This window comes from Panthera onca, chromosome B3 (assembly GCF_046562875.1).
Source record: "Panthera onca isolate mPanOnc1 chromosome B3, mPanOnc1 haplotype 2, whole genome shotgun sequence".
Taxonomy (NCBI): Eukaryota; Metazoa; Chordata; class Mammalia; order Carnivora; family Felidae; genus Panthera; species Panthera onca.
This window is the reverse complement of record NC_138344.1, coordinates 18,164,360-18,170,028: the sequence shown is the minus strand read 5'-3', so window position 1 is coordinate 18,170,028 and position 5,669 is coordinate 18,164,360.

Here is a 5,669-nt window from a genome sequence, read left to right as displayed (position 1 = left end):
TTCTCTGGGAAGTCCCCAGTTATGGGAACAAATTAGGATGTTCACAAAGCATTTTGTGGGACAGTCTGCATGTATTACACAAGTGCCCTGACCCACAGACACTCATTTCTTTCTCCAAGGCCTTAGGCTGTGGGCCAAAGACACAGTCGTGGAGGAGCTGGGCAGGAGCAAGCCACTGAATCTCAGCTTCTTCATCTGTAAATTGGGGAGAATCATGCTGACCTCACATGCAAAATGAAGGAACTCATACAGTGGCCCCAGAGCCACCCTGGCACATGTAAGTGCTCGGTAACATCATTGAGGAGGATGGTGCCCCCCTCTGCTGCCTTGACAGGTGCCCCAAGGGTGATTCTCATGATGCACTCGCCTGCATGGGGCCTCTCTACACAGGGCCAGGTGGATGGCAACTACCCTGGTCTGCTTTCCTTCCCCTTAACAGTCATCACTCAGGGTCCCTCTGCCCACCCCGCCTGGCTATAGAGGGGGGGCACATGGTCCCTCCAGGACCCCTGCCCTGCTGACCCTTTAGACCCCACACCCAGGGCCTTCACATTGTAAGTGCTTTCTTGGGCCAATGAGAGGGGACAGCCAGGGGCCTCTCCTTGGCCTTCTTCCCAGCCAGAAGACGCCATTCCAACAGAATCACAGGGACCCCTGAGTGTCATCTGGGACCCTTGAGAAGAAAGGGGAGCTTCTGATTCCACCAGAAGTGGGACCTGCGTGGGGAGAACCACATACAGCAGGATAATATTTGCTGAGCAGCTACTACATGCTAGACTTGCTCCTTTCCACAGCCCACAGGGAGCTGGGGCTGAAGGGAGACCCTCCTCCTAGAGCCTACTGGAAGCTAGACAGGAGTCACCCAACTGGAAGTTAAGATATCCCATAATTGTAAAATGTGGCTTACATCTGCAGACAGGTGGTCCTAATACCACATCCCAGACTGAGACAGATGGCCCAAGCCCTGTCTGGTTTAGAGGCCAGAGATGCATAGTGGGCCATCCCCCCAACAGAGGAGAGAGGCAGCACAAGCATGCCTAACTTCTTCCCCCACACTTGGCAGTGAGATGAGCCACCGGCTTGAGGTGGGGAAGGATGGGGGGAACAGTGAAGAGAAGCCAGGGGTGAGACTTTAACTTTTTTTTTTTTTTAAGTGTATTTATTTATTTTGAGAGAAAGAGAGAGTAGGGGAGAGGCAGAGAGAGAGAATCTCAAGCAGGCTTCACACTGTCAGCACAGAGCCCAGTGTGGGGCTTGCACTCACAAACCTTGAGATCACGATCCGAGCCAAAACAGAGAGTCGGACACTTAACCCACTGAGCCACCCGTGCCCCCCAGGTGGAAGACTTTAATGGAGTTTCCTGCAGTGGGAGCTGGGGAACGGAGGGCCCTCACCTCCCCCTTGCTGGCCAACAGATATTATTGGCTCTTTTTCTCTATTGGGCAAACTGAGGACCAGAGAGATTATGAACTTTGTTCAAGTTCACACAGGTGGTTGGGGTGAACACAGTGCTCCTTCCACCCCACTTACAATGGAGTTATTTGGAACTTACTATCTTGGACCCCAACCCTGCCCTTCTGCATTTGAGCCAGGTCACCCAAGCTGAGCACTTTTGCACCCTCTTATGATCTACCCTCCAGAGCACATGAAGTGCATCATGGCCAGGAACCCTTGGGGACCACAGTCACAGTTTCTGTCCACCCTATGGCCACTCCCTTCTGATGACAACATTCTAATGTCCCCTGGGGGAACCACCCACCCATCACCCCCACCATCAAGCCATGGGGTTAAGGCAGCTCAGCATGGCCCAGCTCAAGCCACTCAGAGCCCTTCCAGACCTGTTTCTGGAATTACTGGGAAAGATAACCTTTTTTTTTTTTTTTTTTTAACCCATAGGGAAGGTAAGGATCTATCTAATGTACAGATACTATAAAACAGAAGTATCGCTACTTTCTGGCTGGTGGTGGGGAGATCACACAGGGTAGCGTAGGCAAAGTGCCAGCTGTAGGGGGCAGACCTTCAGCAAATATTTACTGCTCTTCTTGTCATGAAATGATGATACAGAGTGAAGAAAGGGTCCAAAAGAATATATAAAACACACATGTCAGCATAGATAGACTTACAGTGACACTGAAGCTTCAGGGACCCTCACTTGCCGGAGGCCCCACATCAAATCCCGTCCTTCTCACTTTATTTATTTTTCATCAGGAGGATCCCTCTCCCCAAAGTTATGAGTTCCAGGTCCCAGAAACTCAGATCCAAGCCTATATGTCAGGCATAGGGTACAAAGGAGTTTTCTTTATCAACAAAAAGCAGAGGGGGGATGCTAATGTCTTGTCTGGCTACAATCCTAATGTGATCAAATCATTCTGGATTGGGCTGGGACTGGGTTCAAGCCCTTAAACAAAATTGAAAGGTCTTCCTTAAAAACAGATGAGCATTTTACCCTAAGGTAATAAAGCAGAAGCCAGGAGGAACTTTAGGATGCTTAAATTTCCATTAGGGAGTAAGTGCAGATCTCCCTGGGGGGGAAAACAATGAAGATTTACTTCTCCTGGGGGCAAAAAGGAAGAAAGGCTGTATAGGACCGCCCCAAGGAAGAAGCCAGGCCAACAGCCAGGGAAGAATTTGCTAGAGAAGGAGCCCGATCCAGGGGGTAAGTACGGGGCTCATCACACTGGCCTCTTGACCCCAGCCATCTGGGGAGCAGAGAAATGCTGAATGCAGCTGAAATGATTACATAAAAAATGTAACTGGCATCCAGGGTAAGATTATGTGCTAAAGCTTGCTTTTCTTTTCTTTCTTTAAGTTTTTTTTTATTTTTTTATTTTTTAAATTTGAGAGAGGCAGAGATAGTGCGAGTGGGGGAAGGGCAAAAAGGGGACGGAGTGAGAGAATCTCAAGCAAGACCCAAGCTGCCTGCGCAGAGGGTGGTGTGGGGCTCAAACCCACAAAACCATGACATCATGACCTGAGCCGAAGTCAGACACTTAACCCACTGAGCCACCCAGATGCCCCCAGGGGTAGTCCATTTAAATGGATCTCGGCTCAGTGAAGCATCCAACTTTAGCTCAGGTCATGATCTTGCGGTTCATGAGTTTGAGCCCTGCGTGGGGCTCTGTGCTGACAGCTCAGAGCCTGGAGCCTGCTTCAGATTCTGGGTCTCCCTCTCTCTCTCTGCTTCTCCCCTGCTTGTGTTCTCAATCTCTCTCTCTCTCTCTCTCTCTCTCTCTCTCTCTCTCATAAATAAATAAATAAATAAATACAAACATTAAAAAGAAAATTAAAATGGATCTCAGCTGTAGGTATGGACATGAGCCCCAGGTGACAAACATGGTCATAAAAGTCTGGAAAACACTGGTCCAGTAGGGGAGACCCTGGGTTGGTACTTCAAGCGGGTGCTTAGGAGACTCAGGAGAGAGAGAGGCCACAGCCTGCCTCAGTGCCCCTGGCACTCCTCCATGAAAGACTGTCCCTTAAGTTTCCACAAGACAGCACCAGGTTAGGTTTCCAAAGCAATATTCCCAGGATTTTTTTTCTCTTGATTTCCACAGCTACCCTTAAAAAAGTAGACCCCAGCTTGGGGCACAGTTTGGGGGGAGGCATAAAAAAATTCCTCCCAACCCCCATCATTGCCATGCTGTACTTTAGCAACACCCTGGCCAGTTTTGGCACTCAGATTTCCAGAAAAAAAAAAATCATTTTAGGCGTCAGGGGAATAAAATGGAGAGAGCTCATAGGATGGCCTAGGTGAGAGCCGACATGGTTCCCCTGGGGGTGGATGGAAACCCGGGCACTCCTGTGTCCATTGTGAGGAGGGGACAGAAGAGGAATGACATTTGGTACAGGAGAGGGGGAACACAGGGGTGGCCCCGACCTCCACAGAGCAAATGTCTACTCATCCTTTCCATTGCCTTCGTCCGCCTAAAAGCTGCAGAGGAAAAGGCCAAGAGGGCATGGGAATGTGAAGTGTTTTATAAGCTTTTTTTTGTTTTTTGGGGTTTGTTTCTTTTTTGAGAGAGAGACAGAGACAGCATGAGTGGGGAGAGGCAGATAGAGAGGGAGACAGAGAATCCCAAGCAGGCTCCATGTCAGCCTGACATGGGGCTCGAACCCACAAACCCATGAGATCATGACCTGAGCCAAAACCAAGAGTCGGACGCTTAAACTGAGCCACCCAGGAGCCCCTGAAGTGGTTTTAAAAGCCCAGGCAGCCTGGGCGCCTGGGTGAGTTCAAGCCCCACATGGGGCTCTGGGCTGACAGCACGGAGCCTACTTGGGGTTTTCTCTCTCCCTCACTCTTTCTACCCCTACTCCACTCACACCATCTCTGTCTCTCGCAAAATAAATAAACTTAAAAAAAAAAAAAAAAAAGCCCAAGCAGCCTGATCTAAGTAAATCATATTTGCCTCGTTCAAAGCAAATGGCCCAGGCTTGGTGCTGGGATCACCATGGATCTGTATTCCAGCAGCAGAACACAGAGTCTGGGAAGGGGCTGCTGATGCTCTGGCTTAGACACCTGGAAGCCCTGAGGCCTTGGGCCTGGCTAGTTCTTCCTGGGGGGACAGGGTTCCCCAGGAGCCAGCCGGCTAAGGGGGCCTGTAGCCCAGAGCCTGGGATGTGCAAAATGGGACAGAGGGCTCACTCCAGGCCAGAGGGGGCCCAGAGGACATCTCCAGCCAGTGAATAGGCATACCACCGATCTTGCCATTGCTGTGACAGTGGGTCACAAGAGCACAGATCTGGGACTTGGGGCCAGACTGCTGCCTTTGAATCCTGATTCAGACCTTAGCTGTGACCTCAGGCAGGTTACTTCACCTCTCTGTGTCTTCGTTTCCTCAACTGTAAAATGGGGTTATAAAACAGGTCCACAACCTCACAATCCAGAAAGATCCAAAGAAAGGGAGAAAAGTATAATAAATTGAGGGCAAGACCTTCTATATTGACCTGAGGTCATTCATATCCCTCATTTACTTTCACTTGTAGGGCGATTCATATGTTTTGCTACAAAAATATAAATGTGCTTAATAACAAGATGCTCAGGGCACCGGGGTGGCTCGGTCAGTTGCTCGTGCAGCTCTTGATTTCAGCTCAGATCATGATCTCACCACTCGTGGGCTCAAGCCCCACACTGGGCTCTGTGCTGACAGTGAGAAGCCTGCTTGGGATTCTCTCTCTCCCTCTCTCTGTCCCCCCCTCCGCTCACTCTTGCTCTCAAAATAAATAAATAAACATTAAAAAAATAACAAGATGCTCTTCCAAATCCTGCCAGGGTTTTATATAATACAAACTTCTAAAATCGTGTCTAAAATAAACAAAACTTTGGGATTCCAAATTCTATCTGGCCCCAAGGATTTCAGGGGTGGTCTTGGAGGCCCTTCTCAAGGACCTTAGTGCAAGTTCTGTGAGAAGTTACCCGTCACTTAGAGCCATGCCGGACACATATGTGTTGAGACTAAACACTTTTAGGACCAAAAGTCGTATCACTGATCACTTCAGCTGAAGCCAGGGACAAATTTTGTACCACCCTTTCTACTAGATGACCTCGCTTATAGGGAAAACTGCCTGCATGCTGTACCTAAAATAATGAGTCTGTTATCCCTCCAGGAAACTTCCTTGAGTAACCAAGGGTCATCCCATTTTAGAAAGATCTCGGAAGTCATTGGAG